The following is a 20,212-nucleotide window of genomic DNA, read 5'->3' on the forward strand; positions in this document are numbered from 1 at the left end:
AACGTGGGTCAGCGAGCTCTAAATTATCATTACTGGTAGAAACGGATACAGCGGTCAATATATATTAAGGTAGTTACACGGATGGGCGCCAGAACCGAAAGGCCGGTTCATTCAGTCAATAAGTAAACGTGGAAAGATCTGACCTCGAAACACCACAACTGCCACGTCAGCAGCCTTGGGGTGAAACGTCGGGAGTAGGTAGAACAGCAGCAATCTGCTGCCCACAAGTTACCGGGATACCAGGGGAAGCTCTCGCGGCCGGCGCGAGGTTTAGGCGACGCGGCGTGAACCCGTTGATGGAGAAGGGGCCAGCAGAGGGCAAAATTGCACCTATTTCGACATCCGGGCACGCTGGGCGTCGCCTATCACCATCAGAACATGGTTTTATTCACGTCCGATTCCGGGGTCAAACGGGCGATTGCGCCCGATTTTAGCTTGGGCCAACGATATCCCTTCAACTCTCTCTCCGGCAAAAAGAAATCCCATCTCATTCGCCATTTTGGACGGGACTAGTGTTGCCAAGCCTAAATCGGCTCGCACCGCAAACAGCCGGCTCCGGACGTTCAATGGAAATTAAGTCAACAATAAAATATAATACTAAACTCTTCGCGATTAACGCGGAGCTTAAAAAAAAACCCATAATTAAGTCTGGTTACGAATAAAAGGAAGGAAGGCAAACGCCCGATGACGATTTACTTCTATTTTTCAAAATGGCAACTATGATCCACGTAAGTCCATAGAGGAATACAAGAGTGCAGCTATCCCACGCTAGATGGCGCAAGAAACCGATCAGGTATCCTCCGGTCGAAGACTTCCCGCCTATTTCCAAGAGAGGGCAGTAGAAGTCATAACTTAGGCCGGGCAATCCAATAGTTAATGCTATATTTAAGGAAAGGAAATTTGTTTTGTTACACTCTTCAAATGTTATAGGCACATGTAATGTTTTTAGTGTATTTTTAATAGGTACACCAATATTTACGATTGATGGTAAAAATTTTAATGTCGCTGAGCTGATGATGGAAGGTCAACTCCTCAATGGTTAGGAGTTAAAGGATAATTCTTTCACTACTGTACGTATATAATATCAATAGGAACCACTAAAATCAATAAATAAATAAATTTTTCTTTAATATAAAACCGCCTTCAAAAATAAGCGCGTTACAAAACACGGAGAAACTAAAACGCAAAAAATAATAAACCTTTGAATTCAGATTTCTTATCGTATTGCAATAATCTAAACATCCAAATTATAAACAAATCAATTATTTTTGGAGTCGGGGCCAGCCTGGGTATGGTTGGGTGGGGCAAACAGGCATGAGGGATAAGAAATCTGAATTCAAAGGTTTATTATTTGCATTTTTATTTGACATTTTATAAACTGTACGAAAAAGATCCGGATATTCATGCAACTTTTCCATGGTTTCGAAATATCTGTAATGTTCGGATAATTTTCGCATAGGGTGAACCCAATATCTCCTGTGCCTCTGCATATTGAGAATTTGCAGCTAGGCAAACGCATCTTCATCATCGGACGAGGAAGACGTTTCCGCAACGAAATCAGCCTGTATAATGACGCATCGAGCCGTGTTTTCACCTCTTGTGTGTAATTTAGATTGCGTCCGCGCCCCGTCCGCGCCTCGTCCTCGCCACGCCCGCGCCACGCCACGTCCGTTGTGTTTATTTTAGACGTAAGACGCGCCCCCAGGCGGCGCGGCGCGCGCCACGCCGCCGCCACGCCGCCTGGGGCGCGTCTTACGTCCTTCCTATACAAAATGTACTGAGGAGACGATTTTTGAATTACACTCAGGTGGCGTGGCGCGGACGTCCGTTGCGCGCCCCGAGACACGCGACGCTCTGGTGTGGCCGGTACCTTACGTCCCTAACCTATTAACCGATCCGCCGCGGTGACGCGGCCGGTGCGCGGCGCGCTCTCCCAGGCCCGCGCCCCGCGCGCTCCCCCCGCCCCGCGACAGCCGCTCTACGACAACTTTGCACCCTTTTAAATTACTGACATTTACAGTTTCTTAAGCGCGACCTTCACAGTATTAATTTTGATAAAATCATGATTATAGTACACAAAAACCTGGTCTTAAGCAAAAAAATCTCAGTTACAATTTATACCTACTGAGAAATTCATGTTTATTTAAGCGTTAAAAATATATGTTTAAGATCGGTGCTAAATGTCTATATATACTCAATACAATGCAAATTGATCTATATATCATGGTCACCATTTTTACCTACCTAGATATTCACATTAGAATCAAACGTTCAAAACCTACCAGTTTAAGTCGATCACTGACTAATCACATCTTTAAAGGTTTCCTGGTTATAATTTGACTGGTTTAATCATTCCACTAGCCTTTCTATTTCGTAGGTAATAGAAATGCATGGCTTGCGCACTCATGACTGATCCACCCTTACATTACAGGTGAACGTAGAAATCTACACGCATTAAATATAACCCCATCGAAGTTCACACAAATCGTACCCCAAAGTCTGATAACTAGTTCTGCTCGGTAAAGACCTCGTAACGATTTGGTACCGGAAGCAGACGTAGGTTTGTAATCTCTTCCAGTCGTTCACACAATGTCTGGATATTACTCCCCGCGAGTAATGATAGGAATTTCTTTGATGACGCGGTGGCGGGGCGTTCTGTTTATAGGAAAACGAGATCATTGTTGGTTTACATTTTTTTATTTTTCATCGTTTTCCTTATTGTTCCCTCTCAGTTTCGCCAATAATCTATGATTGCATTTCAGTTTTAACGTTCTCAATAAAGTTTTGTGTAAATATGTATAAGCATATACATAATACTTTATTATTGATTTTGACCATGATTTGGTAATAGCGGGTAGTGACCCTGCCTGCTAAGCCGGGGTCCCGGGTTCGAATCCCGGTAAGGGCATTTATTTGTGTGCACAGCACAGCACAGATATTTGTTCCTGAGTCATGGATATTTTCTATGTATTTATATATATATCGTTGTCTGAGTACCCACAACACAAGCTTTCTTGAGCTTACCGTGGGACTGAGTCAATCTGTGTAAGAATGCCCTATAATATTTATTATTTTATTTGTATTTTTTTTATTACATACGATCGTTTCCTATCAAACCAAAGCTATAATAGAATAACATAAAGTCGTACCTAAGCTTAGATACCTACAGATAAGTATAAGTGTATTTCCTTGATACGAACCAAATCTCACAGTACCTACAGTCAAGAAACGGTAAAAACGTACTCGCATGTTTATGAAATATTCAAGCGTAAGCCCCTACTTCCTTCCCCCGTGCGGTAACCGCCTAATCTCACTGATCTCTTTCATTCAGCCAATTTGAACTGTAGAACCATTTCACAATAATATAACGATTTAATCAGGCTTAATGCATTAAATGTAAATCACTGGCTTGTTGCGATAAGGTTCCAATGTGGGGAACAAATCAAATCGGCTAAGTCAGGTGTCCACACGATCGCGTGACTCGCGGTGCCATTAGGAGACGGTAAATAAAGCTTAATTGATATTTACTCCGATAGCGGCAGTTTGATTTCAGGTGAAGTAGAAAATATTAACAACACAACTAAATAAACTATTAACACGGTCAAGGAATTTTATTATTGTAGAAGCTTATGACTCTAACCATGCAAACATAACAAACAGAGCTTAGAGAAATAAGGTACAAAAACGTACACAGGTAGCTACTTCAAATGCGAAGCACGGCACCACAGCTTAAACGCAGCAATACTTCAAAGCGAGATATACCGTTTACTTAGCTAAAAATATTATCTCTCGTGAGTACTCTGTGTCGTAGCGAGCAGCGATCGTAGCAAATGCGTCTTATCTCGTAGACGGGGGCGACCGTAGCATCCGCATGCGAAATTGTAGCGAGATGGCAATGCTTTACGTAGTCCAAACACCATTTTTGAAATTCATATTGGTCGACTTTAACTTTTGAAATAACTTTAACTATACGTTTGTTGATAATATTTATTATAAAATTCTTTGAGCTTAACTATTCATTACGACCGGTCTGGCGCAGTCGGTAGTGACCCTGCCTGCTGCGCCGCGGTCCCGGGTTCGAATCCCGGTAAGGGCATTTATTTGTGTGATGAGCACAGATATTTGTTCCTGAGTCATGGTCCATGGATGTTTTCTATGTATATAAGTATTTGCTGTATTTGTATATTATATATATCGTTGTCTGAGTACCCACAACACAAGCCTTCTTGAGCTTACCGTGGGCCTCAGTCAATCTGTATAAGAATGTCCTATAATATTTATTTATTATTTTTTATTTATTTATTTATTCATTAATAGAATATCATATACGTCATTAATAGAATATCGACGACCGGTCTGGCGCAGTCGGTAGTGACCCTGCCTGCTGCGCCGCGGTCCCGGGTTCGAATCCCGGTAAGGGCATTTATTAGTGTGATGAGCACAGATATTTGTTCCTGAGTCATGGATGTTTTCTATGTATATAAGTATTTATATATTATATATATCGTTGTCTGAGTACCCACAGCACAAGCCTTCTTGAGCTTACCGTGGGCCTCAGTCAATCTGTGTAAGAATGCCCTATAATATTAAAAAAAAAAATATTAATATATAGTTTACCTCAGTATGTAAAGTTGCTAGTGTCACTCAATAAAATAAATGTCTCAAGGTGTAAAAATACCTAGTTATACCTAAATAAATAAATATGTACCTATTGTGAGAACGCGTTGTGACTTTGTGACGTTTTTGAAATCCCCATTGGTAGGTATTTAAGTGGTTTTTCCTGTAGATATATTTACGAATTATTCAATTCTATTCTGACTAATGGATACGCATAATGTGTAGATACCATATAGGTACGTATATTTATTTGGAATTATTTCTGTACTTTTCCTATGGATTTTCCCATACTGGGTTAAGCATACTTGATCAATATTTTATAATTGATTGATAAATTATGTACCTATGGTATCATTAAAGTGAAAAGTTTTCATATAGAAACACTTAGCGTTAAATTTTTCTTAATGCTGATTTGACTATTGAAATAGGCTTAAAATTGAATTAGGAAGAAGGGCGTGTTTTGCTTACACTACACTATTATAATACTACGGAAATAGTTGCATTTGTTAGTTACAACGACAATTGTTTTGATTGAGTACGTGCATAGTACAGTCATCGGCTTAAATAAGTGATGATTTCTGTACCTTGTCGCTTTAAATCGTTTGACAATTTCGTATGACATTTCAAACGAGATGTTAATGTGACAAGGTACAGAAATCATCATTTATGTACGTATAGGCACAGTATAATAAAGAGTACTATCGTACAGTATGGCCACTCCCGCTCCCCGCTGAAAGTGCCGCCCACCCCTCTCGGTTACCTCATAGTTACCGCCTGTCAAAAACGCGAACAGTCGACCTGTCATATTTCACTCATAAAGCATAGTACGCGTTCACCTACACGAGCTTACACTGTGAGCTAGGAACGCGCCTTTTTCATATATTTGATCGCCAGTGTCCGAGGTGTGGTTATAGGCCCCGTAGCCGATTGGCATTTCTGCGACGCGAAAGGCAAACTTGAAAGAGATAAGATAGCTACGAAAGAGATATTATCGTGAGCGTTTCGTAAGCGTTTGTGCATTCGGCTACGCACACAGAGATTCTAAAGTGACAAATACATTTTTTGACAACATGATTGTTCTAATAAATGCGACTCGTCCAATTCCATTGATAAACATTAGCTTAGAAAATTATTCAATTATACACGGTTACATTGTTTAGCTGCATTCATATTTCCACTTAACTGAATTCTATCCGTTCCGAATGTACATATAATTACTTATATTCATTACCCTACGCTTAACAGTACCGTAATTCTAATTGACACAAGTTAAATTATCTTCTATTGAAAATATTTGTACAACTGTAATCTGGCCGAGCGGAAACAGGCAGCTGCCGCGATTGCAGAGTACGCTGGTTCGATTCCATCCTCAGGCACCAGAGGCCTTGGTCACTTTTTCTTTCATATGTGTAGTTTATTTCGGTTTTAATTAGGTACCGTAATTCGTTAATATGATACTAAAAAGTTCAAAAGTCCTATTTCATGCAATTTACTGCAAAATATAATGCAAAATTTACTCTTCTGTAAAAACGTCCATCATTTTTAACACGTAAGAAAAGTTTAAGCAAACTCGATCGTTTCGTTTCCGAGTTTGAAATTTAACAAGGAGTGCAATTATAGGAAGTTTTAAAAACTCATAAACATCCGTACTGAGAAATTGAATACCGGTTTCCTCGAATTTCGGTGTGAAAGTAAAGTCGTTAAAGTTATTTGTGTATTTTCGCCAGTAGAGTTTGATAGCTTTGTCTTACTTTATCCCTACTAGAATAATTATAATTGTAATTTAATAATGTTATTTATAAACTCAAAACTCACTCATTACTGTCTTACTCACGCCTAACTCTTCAAGCTTTAACTGCTTAAAAAATAATTTAGATGACAATTTGCATGAAGATGATTTGAAGTACGCGTAATCAATGTTATTCGGACAGTTGAAGTTGCGGACAGAAGCTGATTTTCTGTCCTATAAGCATTTTAAAGGTTTCAAGGGGTTGTTAAGCACAGTTTGTTGGACATAAGTTGGACATTCGTTCCTCGCGACTGCGGTAATTCGAGCAGACCCTAGCCCACACGACACCGCGGGGGCGTAATGATTAGAAATCGATAACCACTGTCACAGTCGCCCTACACTTCGCTATTGTTATTCCGCTCATTGTGCCATGGCTCTTATCTATTGTGCCGCATTTAGTTTGGCAATAATCCCAACTAGCGGGGATTACGCTTCCAAAAATCATTATCGGGGGACACTTTTTTTGCACGGCCTTTTGAAATTTTGGATAATTTTAATGACCATCTGTTGAGGTTTGTTTTGTCCTGTCAAACGTTTCCGATTGAATGTCGAACGAACGATTAATTTTACTTTAGTTGTGCTCGACACGTTCGAAGGCGGGTGGATTTTTAATGATTCCTATTGATGATGGATAATTTATTGCAAATGTAATGAGCTGACGATTGAACTTTCCTATTCAAAACTATATAATGTGGCCAATAAGGTTAGTTTCTCTCTCTTTCTTTCTCTCTCTCTGGCCAATAAGGTTAGTGTCACTAGTTTTCCCAATCGACGTAGATCCATCCATAAACAGACCACAAAACTGACTAAAATTCCCAAGCGAGAAGCCCTGATCTCGTCACCTTGTTAAAATGGATGTTTACGAAGCTTTAAAACACATAAAATTAATTTTATAAACACTGACTAATCGTTCCAGCGATGAATCACGTTGGATGCACATGGTTCCTACAAAGATTATACTGCTTCCAAACGAGAAATGCACTAAGAGACTTAACATTTTATATTCATTTGCTACTTTACGCTACTGGATTATAATGTATCACAACGACCACAACATATCGTGTTTTGTTCAACGCATTGTGACGTCACACGTGCAAATGCACGCGTTACGAGTTCATTTCTGTACAACAACTTAGTCATTTATGATAACGCTTCCGTTTTTGCAGCGTCAACTTATTTTCTAATATAAAATAATGATAAGGGAATGGCATTTGCTTATCTGAACAACATTAATGTATGTATGTATGTATGTAAACACTTTATTGTACATAAGACAAGTTAGGACATAGAAATACAGTATAGTTATGGTGTACAAAGGCGAACTTATCCCTATAAGGGATCTCTTCCAGTCAACCTTTGAGCGAATTGAGAGGAAAAAAGTAATAAAAACATGATAGACAAACGAACACTGTACAGAAAGAAAAAATAGTTCAATTCAATTATTACCCCAGTAATAATTAGAACATGCAGCCTTACCTGACTCACCCGTTTTTCTAAGGATTTATGACGTGTCCCATAATGGCGGTCGCAATAATAACGGAAAGAGATTTCATCCATTAGGCTTACCGATATCTACAATATACCCTTGTTGATCACATAGTCGGTTAGGTTCTTTCATTTTGTGCGTGCCACTTTCCTAAGATCATATTCCATCCAAAAATGGTCTAATGCTTCCACTATTGTACGATTATTTCGTATCATATTTTTAGCAACGATTTACGGTTACGGAGTTACATTTGGTATGAATATTGGTTCTGTGGAGCTTCTTCATTTTTACAGAATCTAAAACTGATTAGTACCTAATGTATAATTCACATATATCTACGTTTTTAATATGTGTAGTATGAATATTAAACTTACGCCATCTACGAGTACCTAACGATTTGAAAATACACTTTACAATAAAGCGGAGCGAATTTGTAATATTCATATAAACGAGCGTTCTTGCGATAGTTTGGCGATGTACGGTCACCATTACTGCATTCTGCACACGAGAGGGGTATAAATTTCAACCAGGCGCGGCAATGTAGGTACGCTGCGGTGGCAACCGTTTCACATAGCTCATATTCCCTGCATGAGATTGCAAAGTTCGCCGTCGTTTAATGAACTTATACTTAAATACATTATACCCCTTGTACATGTAATTTGAATAACCTTGTGCTTTAAAATTGAGGAATATATTGGGTACGATATTGATTTAAATTATGTTTAGGTACGATGAAGAATAGCTGTTTGAGTAGGCATGCAGTGATCACGTATATAATCTAGTCAGCATATTGTCATAAAATATGGTTTCTTTGAAGATACTGTTAGAGCAACCGGCACAAAGTCGACGAATGACATAAAGTATTTACAATTTAACGTCACTTCGGCAAAATGTTACTTCTCTTAAGTAGGCGTTAAAGACAACAACATAATTAACTTAAAGTTATATTTACATACTTACATAAGATGTGTTTCTTGCATTTACATAAAACTGTTCATAAACAAATGTTTATATTTAATTTTAGAGACACAGTGAAGCTGCCAGTCAACTTTCGTAACTTATTATTATTATTCAAAGCCTATACTGTGTCCCGCTGTTGGGCAAAGGCAACTTTCGTAACTTAACCCATTGTTATTAAATAATATTAAAAATAATTGAGCCTATATACGCCACTGCTGGGCACAGGCTTCTCACGAGTGAGAGCTCGGGTTATAGTCAACACTTTAGCCCAATACGGTGTGAAAAAAGGCCTAATAGCTACCGTATATTAAAGCTCGAATCAGGCCGCAACTAAGACATTAATAGCGTGCATATATGCCATGCTCGCATACTAAGTAACGTAAAGGGGAGTTTTTCACGTCATTATCTTAGCAGCATCGTTAGTGGCGGAGTTATGTTAAATATGTGACGTTCTTAATCGAAAGGTATCACGCTTAACCAGGACGCTCTAATAACTAATTTGTAAAAAGATACGAGAAAAATCCGTCCTTACGGTAAGCGACAATCTGGTACCTTTTACTTGAGAACGTCACATTGAAATATCATGCATGTAGAACGAGAGAATGATTTATAGATCTGAAGATGCTATTTCTAACTGTAGCCAATTATATATTCTGTGCTGTAGCTACACTCTACAGCTTAAGATTAATAATAAGAAAATAAAACTATGGAAACGGATTAAATCGCGTATAAATTTAATCGCGGGATAAATTTTAAATTCATTATACGCGACTTAATCCGTTTCCATAGATTTATTTCATGAGTAACTATCGCGGTAACCGAAGACAATATTATAATAAGAAAATTTAAAACTGAAATGAAATACCCGTTAAGTATATTAATTTTATTACTAGTAAGTACTTATGGCTGAATAAATCAGTTGACCTAATAAGTTTTCTCTGCAGACCTTTGAATCGGATCTAAGTAATTAAAAACGGAATGCGGATCATCGATTCTCCTTACAGCCGATGTCTTCATTTTTCTCATTAGAAAATACAATTTTTTCCGATCTGGTCGGTATTTTTAATCACGGGCATTTTCATATATTTTGTATGGAAACTTGCCGAAAATTCCCATTATAACTAAGGCGATCATCCCATTTTGTCTTAAGTGTGTACCTTCCATTTATAACTATTAAGCAGGTACCTACTGTCTGCTTCCTTACACAAGTTTGTAATGGCATTTAACAAATATGGCCGCGAGCTATAAACGCGAATAATTGGCAATATCTAAGCAATAATTGGGAAGCAATAAATTTGTCTGGATAAGAACCGCTGCGCGCCTGTCGGCAAATGAACCGAGTACGGCGAAGGACGCGGCCGCATTCCACGCCGCACCAACACACTCGAGATGACACACATACCTACACGCGCTACCTGCGCCTGTGTGCGTCAGTGCATCCACGCTAATGCTAAAACACTTGAGGATAAGCCACGGCGTATTAAGCTAAAAATGCCTGTATGCGTGTAGCGTCGGAATAGCCGTAATTGTCCTCCGTCCGTGAACCCACAATGTATGTGATGATAGTCCACAAAATACATCCACCAAACAGTTCTGTTTAATCACAGGCATTTACTGCGGTGGCCGCTAATCTCGCGGGCACCCGTCGCCACGCCGAAGCGAATCGCATACAAATGTGCCGGCGGCCGCAGCAAAAACTGCTGAATAATATCCCCTACTCGTATGTTCTAGCGAGCTTTATGTACGTAATGATGCAGTCACGGCACGCTGTGCATTTCACAAACTCATCCCGTACAATACTCGGGAAAAAAAGAAGGCAATTTTGTAAAAAAGCGTACGCATCGCCGCTTCCCGCTCATGATATGAGCAGATCGGCATGCCGGATCATGTTGCCGATGCCGGCATGTGCCAACTGCGTCACCGTTACGGATCGGATGACATCATGCCATAGCCAAAGAAGAAAATTGCATAGATGTAACCTAACGGCCTCGCGGTCCGAGGCCTCGTGTGGCCGTAGTTTAAATGCAAAATACGTACACGAAGGGCAACATTCTACGCAAACCGTAAGAGCACACATAACTGTACGGCTGTGCGCCCGGCCGTGTGTGTGACTGTTGCAGTGTTGCAGATGGTGGTAAATGCCTTGTGCATAATTTGCCAAATAGCGAATAAAAGTCTTGCATCTCCGCGCTGTGTTTTATTCCTTTGTGCACGTATTTTATCGATACTATAACGTTAACAGAATCGAAGAATAAAATAAATGATCTTCACATCTCTGATAAATTGATCCTATACCCTAGATTCCTAGTCTGCTTACAATAAATGTATGTAATTTATTTATCGTCGTCAAGTTATCCCAACAATATTTTTGGAAGGGATTTACCGAAAAGGCCGAGAATAGTTTATTTAACTAGTGAATAAATCATATCCCGGATTGATGTAAGTACTTACTTTATATAGGAACTTGTTGTATGTTGACCTTTGTCTGTATGTATGTACTAGTATTCCAAATCTAATGAAATAACTGATTTAAGTAGATAATTTATAAGTGAGAATATACATAAATATTTTGGAGACATGCTTATAAATATTCAAGCGTTACTTTGTTCAACGTTGTCCATGATTAGTTTACATTTACATTGATTCTCATTTGCGGCGCGCATTGCTGACACAGATTACACGGCACAAATTACTTACATCGTTTGACAGGGTAACAATTCGGCAGACGGCGCGCTGTTCGGCATTCCGATTAGACAGCTAAGTCTGTCGCAGTATTGTTTGCGGTAACTATGAGCAGTTGGCAATCAGACAATGGGGGCAGAAGGGGGGTTAAAGATGTGGCTGGAGAAACGTCTGAGGCTGGTTCTAATTTGGAGCTGCTCGAAGGATTGACCTCGTCTGCCGTCGCCCACTACGGTCGGTTTTCACTCGCAGCTTTCATTACAAACAACGGTTTCTTAAATTACAGGGATATCTTTTGGCAGATGATTGCTCGTCAAATCATAGAGTCATTCGAGAAGACTTAAGAAATGTTGCTTAATTTAATGCCATTGTTTTAGATTCTTGTTCTAACTTTACCAAGGACCCTTTTTCACCACTTAGAGACAGTATTTGTGTTAAATTATTATTGATTTTTTGTTTTCGAAATTGGTTCCATTGTCCATTATTTACCAAATAAATGTCCATTAGTAAATTACATACATTAGAGATTACTAAAGTTAATAACAGTTTACTCCGCGTTTGGTTCTGAAATGCACACAGTTTAAAGCTTGAGATCAATGTGTTTGTGTTCGCTAATCGATTCGCGGTTGAAACTGTTTAAAGCTAGGTGCTCGCGACTTTACAATAAGAGGTCGAGAACAAGCCACTCAGGATAAAGTAAAAGCACACGAGTGTAAAATACGTGGCAACCGCTCCTTAAATCTTCACTTTATTCAAGCCCAGTTGCTCTTACTATATCTCGGAGAGCGGTGCCCCGGGGAATAGCAACGCTTTTATTGCCTCTTATTGGCTGACGTTTAAAGTGACAACGTTAAATTTACTTTCTTGTTCCTATACAAGAACATTGTGAAATTGCTGTTTAAATCCCGAGTGTTATAGTCACATGAGAGCTGGCATAATTGGAGTTAACGAAACTTTTAATGTGAGTATCATCTATAATCGGTATTCAGTCTGTATTGCCACGACTTTATGTATATTTACACACATAAGTACCTAAAGTCTTACTTAATTTACCTTCTATCAAGTACATAAGTGGCATGACAACAGCGTCTTAGAAATATGTATTTATTTCTTACTTCAGAAATTGTGAATTTTGGTATTTGAGAATATTGGAATCAAAACCTATAAATGTAAAAGGTTCATGAAAACATTTAGTTTCGTCAATAAAATGTATGTTTACATAATAAAAGTAACGCAATAAAAGCAAACAAATACTTAAAGTAAAATAACAGGCTTTTGTCATACATATGTTTCCAAGATAAATATGATATTTTGCATATGTTTGGGAGTCATATTGTGGTTACCAGGTGCAGTAAACTAAATCTTGCATCAGCTAGTCTACCCCCGCTGAAGTTTAACTGAACTATATCTAACTTTGTGTTTGTGAATAGTTGTGTAGTTAACTATTAGCAAGCATCAGTAGTGTAGTGTAGAATAGTTGCCATTCTGAATAACTTTAATAATACGGGAATTTTACTATGCAGTTTTCATGTGCTTTACTATGTTATAACAACCTAAATCATAACTACACTTAATTTATCTTTAATGAAAATGTTTTAACTAGGCTTAGGACTTTTTCTGGTTCTAAATTCCGTGGAGTCGACATATGAAAATTTTTCGAAGTCAAAGTCAAAGTCCAACAGTATGATGTCATATTAAATATAAATATTTATACATACTGTCACAACGTTACCTAGTTCATTTTAATCGAACGTAGTTCATTTTAACTAATAATGTTATTTATTGGTAAATTTTATCAACAACAACATACATACAATCACGCCTGGATCCCATAAAGGGGTAGGCAGAACACATGAAACTACTAAAGCTTCAGTGCCACTCTTGGCAAATAAGGGGTTGAAACGTTGAAAGAAAACGAAACTGTGACATTGCAGTGACAGGTTGCCAGCCTCTCGCCTACGCCACAATTTAACCCATATCCCATAGTCGCCTTCTACGACACCCACGGGAAGAAAAGGGGAAATTTTATCAATTTTATCATAATCCTATATAATAATACCAAAAAATTACTATTACATAACGGGTAGGCAGAGCATATGAAACTACTGAAGATTCAGTACCTCTCTTAGCAATTCAAGTGTAGAAAGAAAACGAAACTGACTTCGCAGTGACAGGTTCCCAGCCTGTCTCCTACGCCAATTGAACCCGTCATGTTGTGGAAATTAAATCTGAAATAAATAACATATAGGTACAGCAGAAAAAGTGACCACGGCATTCAAGGCTTCTCCAGCCTTAAAACAGCCTTCACTTTATTCCAAAGTAAAAATTACATTTTTATTACTCTTAGAATTTGAACTCCTTTTGGAAAATTCTAAAGAAGACTGCCAAATGACAAGGTCCATTTACGGGAGAGGTCTTCCGATTACATATAATTTAACGGCTTTGGTCCTAGGGGTGGCAGGGGGCAGTAAGCTCCTTCAATTTTAAGGCAAAAAGTAATTCATATTTGCCATAAAGCTTCAATTATCTAAGTTAGGATACCTGTGCTAACTTTTAAAACTAGGCATTAAAAAGTTAGACTGCTGCAAACAATGATCATGTGTGTCATTCAAGTGATTAAAAAATGTTTTATGCATACAACCAAATGAAGCTTGGACCCATTTCTTAAAATAAATTGGGCTAATGGTACATAATAATTATTATCAGGGCGTTTTATATGATTACCAAGTTGTTGGATTATTTATTGGTCTAATATTGTTCGAGATATGGGCTCCAGTAGACTTGACACCCCATTCGCGTTGGTGTTTAATATGTTGACGTCAAGCTCAGTATTCCAATTTCAAAATAGCTGTTCCGTTTACATATAATTGAGGGCTTAGGTCCAAAGGGGGAAGGGGGGCTATAAGCTGGCATGGTCGAGACGTCTCGTCCCGCTGTCGCCAGTGATCCCACTCGACACTCGACGGCCTACACAGCTGTTAGTGCCATAGCTAAACTATAGTCTAGAACTGCATTCGTCTCGGTTTAACCAGTATTAAAGTGGCCTCTCTGTGTTTATACATTGCATGTGTAGTGTGGAGTCGATACCTAGATTGTCATCGATATTATAATATCCAATAATTTAAGATGCGAATAAAACGTATCTACGCACCATTTTGATCCTTGATGTTGCTATTTGGTAATACTTTCCGAACATCATAATGAAAATTTATATTAAAAAAAAATATTGGGGACACCTTACACAGATCAACTTAGCCCCAAACTAAGCAAAGCTTGTACTATGAGTGCTAAGCGACGATATACATACTTAAATAGATAAATACATACTTAAATATATACATGGAGAACATCCATGACTCAGGAACAAATATCTGTGCTCATCACACAAATAAATGCCCTTACCGGGATTCGAACCCAGGACCGCGGCTTAGCAGGCAGAGTCACTACCGACTGATCCAGACCGGTCGTCAAAATATAATTTATAAACAATGAAATCAATCAGCAGTTTTGTTTAAATAATTTATCAGAAAATTTGCCGTGTCACGACCTGTCGAAAAGCAATCTCAAATGACACCCCAAAATACGGTTCATCTCATCCCAATACCAGAACCTTTTAAAGAGGGGCGTTAAAAATGAAGCTATCGTCAATCTTTAAATGAGCCATAAAGATTTTACAGCCAACTATTTTTAAACACTGGCTTAATAACTTTTACGAACCCTTTGTGAACTTTAAGTGAACAAAACATAATAATGGGGTTCAACTTATAAATGAGCTTAAGGAAACTTAATTATAAGTATAGAAAGGGTTTACAAGTTTTATATTTTATAAAGTTAGTATCATAGTCTACTCAGGCTCGCCAAACGCCGCAAAAGTACAATTCATCTCTATCGCTCTTGCGTATTGGCGTGACAGAGCCAAACTGCATTTTTGCGGCGTTTGGCGTCGCAGAAATGCCATTCGGCTACAGGGCCATGTATTTTTAAAGACATTAGCGATAGTTATGTACATACTGCGTTCCCGATAAAATAGGTTTAGGCGATAAAATCCGGAATTTTTAAAATAATCTTGAATTAACCTGTGCGGCAATAGAACAGTAGTCGTAGTCAAGAATCCACATTTTACCATAAGTCCTCGCAGAATAGTGCCACACTCGCTAAGCGGATTGCCGGCTTATCGCCTAACACACATACCTACTCACCTATTTTTTACTGTAGCAAAAAAATAAGAGGTTATAAAAGAATAATGGACGTTGTAGAAAAACGACAACAAAGCTCTGATCCCTGAGGCTTTCCTAGTCGGTTTTTCGGATTCCGTGACTCAAATAATTAAGTCCGAAGATGGGGGTCGCCGGGAGAAATTATACATTGTTATTGCCTCTATAAATCTCATTTTCGTCGGACGCGCCCGCACAGAATGACAAGTACCTACACTAGAAGAATTTCATAACCCATCGGCTTATGCCTGACCGTAGATAGTCAATGTTAACGACTGGTAAAATCTATACTTACAATACTAGGTAAGTCCTCAACAAAATACTCTAAAAATACTACTTAATTATTTTCCACAGTTCAATTTTAATCCGACTTAAGTACTCGATTATTCACTACACACCACTTAGGTTTTTAGATATTAATTTTCCAAAAGATTACCTATAACAAAACAATCACTTAGAAATACATGTTTACCTGGTAAGAGCGTGCGACTTTCAATCCGGAGGTCGCAGGTTCGAACCCCGGCTCGTACCAATGAGTTTTCTGAACTTGTGTAGGTAAGAAAATGTTATTTGATATTTGCCAGTCGCTTTTCGGTGAAGGAAAACATCGCGAGGAAACCGGACTAATCCTAATAATTTCGGGTTGAATGGTCAGATGGAAGTCGTTTTCGTAAAACTAGTGCCTACGCCAAATCGTGGGATTAGTAGTCAAAGCGGACCCCAGGCTCTCATAAGCCATGGCAAATGCCGGGATAACCGAGGATGGATGGTGATGGAGGATGATGACTTAACTCTAAGTTAGAGAAGTATCAAACCTACTACCTATTATATTGCTTTCTAAATCCTAGGAAACCATTAAGTGAACAATCTGAATTCTATATGGCGCTACAATATACAAATGTCAAAGCTCCTAATAAAAAACTGAAATAACACTGATCTTTAACGCAACTTCCATGAGAAACGAAATTTATGTCGATTACCAGTCTTACTATTTACTTGGTTCACATCTAACTAAAAGCCAAGGATTCGAATGGTTTTAGTCGCCCGTACCTTGCCTTCCTCGCTCCTTCCCATTTGCACCCCTCTACATAAAGACGGAGAGCAAATATTCATATTGACGTCAAACAAGCTTGAAGCAAATCTTAAATATTATGATAAAGCATACTTACGACTCGTATGGAAACAGTTTAAATATGAACAAATAATGTGCCCCGGTGTAAAGAAGGGAGTTGATTATGGTAAATAAAACTGAATATAAAATGTTGGTAGTACAACTTACTCAAAATTCTTATAGGTTATTTCTGTTTTGTAAGTTTCATCAGTTGGAATATAGTTAACTAGCTTTTGCTCGCGGCTTCGGTCGCGTTAAATTCGAAAATTAAGGAATGCTCCATACAAACTTCCACCCCCTATTTTAGGGAAGTGAGGAGTTAAGAAGAGACAAAAAGTAACCCATGTCACTCTCCATCCCTTCAACTATCTCCACTTAAAAAATCACGCCAATTCGTCGCTCCGTCTTGCCGTGAAAGACGGACAAACACAGACACACACACTTTCCCATTTATAATATTAGTATGGAAGTATGGATGTAAGGAAAGGTTACTGTAGCGAATCAAGTTCAACTCTTGTACGATGTTTTTAAGCCGCAATACTTTGGCTAAAAATCCGATAAGTACTTTGTAAGAACACTTATATGATGGAATTGTAGGTAAGTGTTTTATAAAAAAAACTATTTAATTATCTTTAATACGTCCAAACGGAATCCAGCGCACACATTACGAGTGCTGAGTGTAAAATAGCGATAGCAGTTCATATATAGACATGATACACAATCGATATGGCAAGTAGATAAACGTCTAATGTAGTACTTATTTTCATTAGTTGTAGTCTAGGTTTGCGAAAGTGTGCAGACACGCTTAGTCACGGCTCTCGGCACTTACAGTAATATGTCTGCGTTAAAGATGTGACGCAACTAGGCGTACTACAAAGATAATATAATTACGTATAAGATAAATAAGTCAAAGTAAAAAATGTACCTCGGAAACATCACGAATGTTTGCTCGTTCAGTATGCCTAGCACATGATTGCAGCGAGAGTATGTCGCCGCGAGATAGATTACATGTCTTCTTCTAACTGTATCAATGACATAAGGACGGATAGTCTATCTCGCGGCGACATACTCCCGCGGCAATCCTGTGCTAACCCTGCAGATGGCGCTATACACCTTCGACGGCGGTTAGTTCAAGCATATATTATGGGTCAAATTGTCTGATAAAGTGAGCCCATTGTCGGTATATTGCAGTAAATGCACTGTGACTACAAATTGTACTTTAACAATAATCCTCTATATCTATTCTCTTTGTAAGTACTAGCACATGCGATATCTGGCTGCAGTGTATCAAAACCATGTGTTAACTTTTAAGGGCGTTCGCGATTCGCGTATTGCATCATGTTTCAAAAGTGCATCAAGTGTTTGTTATCGTAACGGCTGTTGTAAATCGGATTTACACTTCGATATAGGATTTTACTTATTTTACACTGCAACATTAATGTATGTCAGATTCTGATTTCTTGAACTTGTTAGATTCGATTAAGTATACGCGGGATCTTAATTATTTAACATAGGATCAATTCGAAGTGTCTAAAACGTAAAATATTTGATCTACGAGTGTAAAGAATAGTGTCAAAAATGATGTTTATGTGTCAAGAAACATCACTTTTCGCACTGTCAGACCGGTATCATATCGCAGTGACTCTTACTGATATCTTAAAAACAATTTTCGAATACAGCAGGTTGTGCTAGAAAACATTTGAATCACACGTTAACTTTTACTATCATTACAAAAAAGGTTGAAAGACTCTTGGAGTTTTGGACCGTAGGTACTATACCGACATCGACATACGGGAAAGAAGCAATCTTGCAGTAGAAGTACCTAATACCGTTAATATTGTTTTGGCGTAAGGCCTAACGGAATTTTATAACGAGGCTTAAAACTAATTATAGAAAGATTGCACGGTAGTAGTAGAAACTGTTTACTTTATGAGGACAACGACTTGTAATTTGATGCCTTCGCTCTTAGAGCGGCCCCTATCATTCGCAGCGTCGTTTCATTCACGAAGGCGCGGGCGTTGACTCATATTGTCACGGTACAGGTTAGTTTTGTGTAAATTACATGACTTTCTGAATGGTATGAGCTGTATGTTAACTAAATAAATGTGCACTTCAGTGAAAGTCGGCGCTCGTGTGAACGGAGCGAGCGGTTAATTTGTCTTAAACGCCGCGAGGACCTCTTCTAACCTCTCCTCGTGATGAAGTTATTGTGTTAATACACTTTATGTATATAAATTATCTAGACACACTGCCAGATGCTAATAGTGATAGGGACTATAATCATTATGCAATTTTAGCATTTAGCGTATGTCGGATCGCACGTTCTCCAGTTGTAGTTTCATACGGAAGGATAAAGAACTTATCTATAGGTAGTAAGGTACAGCGGGGCAAATGTCGACTGGGGGACCATATATAACCGGTGGACACTATTTAATAATGCAAACATTGTAAAACATGGAAAAAATGGACCAGTTACATTTGGCCCCCAGTCGAGATTTGCCCCGTTGTACCTTGTATGTGTTTCCGGAAGCAGGGGCGGCTCACTCCGCGATTTAGGCTTGTGCCGTTTCGTTCGTTGATCGGAGCGCTCCGATCTCGTTCAATCGCTCCCACGAACTAGTTCGCTCTTTTAGGTCTTTTGCTCATTTAGTTCAGCCAGACCAGCGACCACTGCGGTCGGAAAGATCAGAACGAATGGGACCGAATAGTGTCAAAATGATACGAATAGTCCACAGATAGTAACATTCCGGGCCGAAAGGTTGTAAGTAACCGAAGTTTAATATGAAAACTTGACTTTTTTTGTTGCTCTGCTAAGTAGCTCTCGCTCTCGGTCGGCGCGGTCACACATTCGTTCTCGATCCAAACCGCTCGCGCTCGCCGATCGTATACTGAACTAAATGAGCAAAGACCGATTCTCAGACCACGGAAAGATTCAGTTCATTTCGGTCATTGGTGGGATTTTATTCCTAACAGTTCATAGTTCGTGAACGACACAAGCCTACCGCGATTCTATCGCTGTGCTACAAGTACACGCCAGCGCCAGTGAGTTTTCTTAAGGTTCATATGAGATGTCCGCGTGTGGAATGGCTAAAAATGCTAAGTTAAACAGACATCATGAATAAAATATGTACCTACCATAGGACATTCTTACACAGATCTACTACATACTGTATTGATTAAGTCCCACGGAAAAGTTCAATAAGGCTTGTGATGTTGGAACTTAAACCAAAATACTGTATATATACCTAGAAAGTACCCAAGACTTAAATATAATAGCATAAAATTTTATCTGAGTAATTAATTCGTTTTAAGCCATAGGCAACCCTATCATCCGACGCTGCGCACGTGCGGCT

General features: G+C 38.7%; 1 protein-coding gene across 1 annotated transcript in view; it reads left to right on the forward strand.

Moving 5' to 3' along the window:
• LOC125230221 (protein alan shepard) overlaps positions 1–20,212 on the forward strand; it is a 171,160-nt gene that overhangs the window by 100,836 nt on the left and 50,112 nt on the right.

This window comes from Leguminivora glycinivorella, chromosome 10 (genome assembly GCF_023078275.1).
Source record: "Leguminivora glycinivorella isolate SPB_JAAS2020 chromosome 10, LegGlyc_1.1, whole genome shotgun sequence".
Lineage (NCBI taxonomy): Eukaryota > Metazoa > Arthropoda > Insecta > Lepidoptera > Tortricidae > Leguminivora > Leguminivora glycinivorella.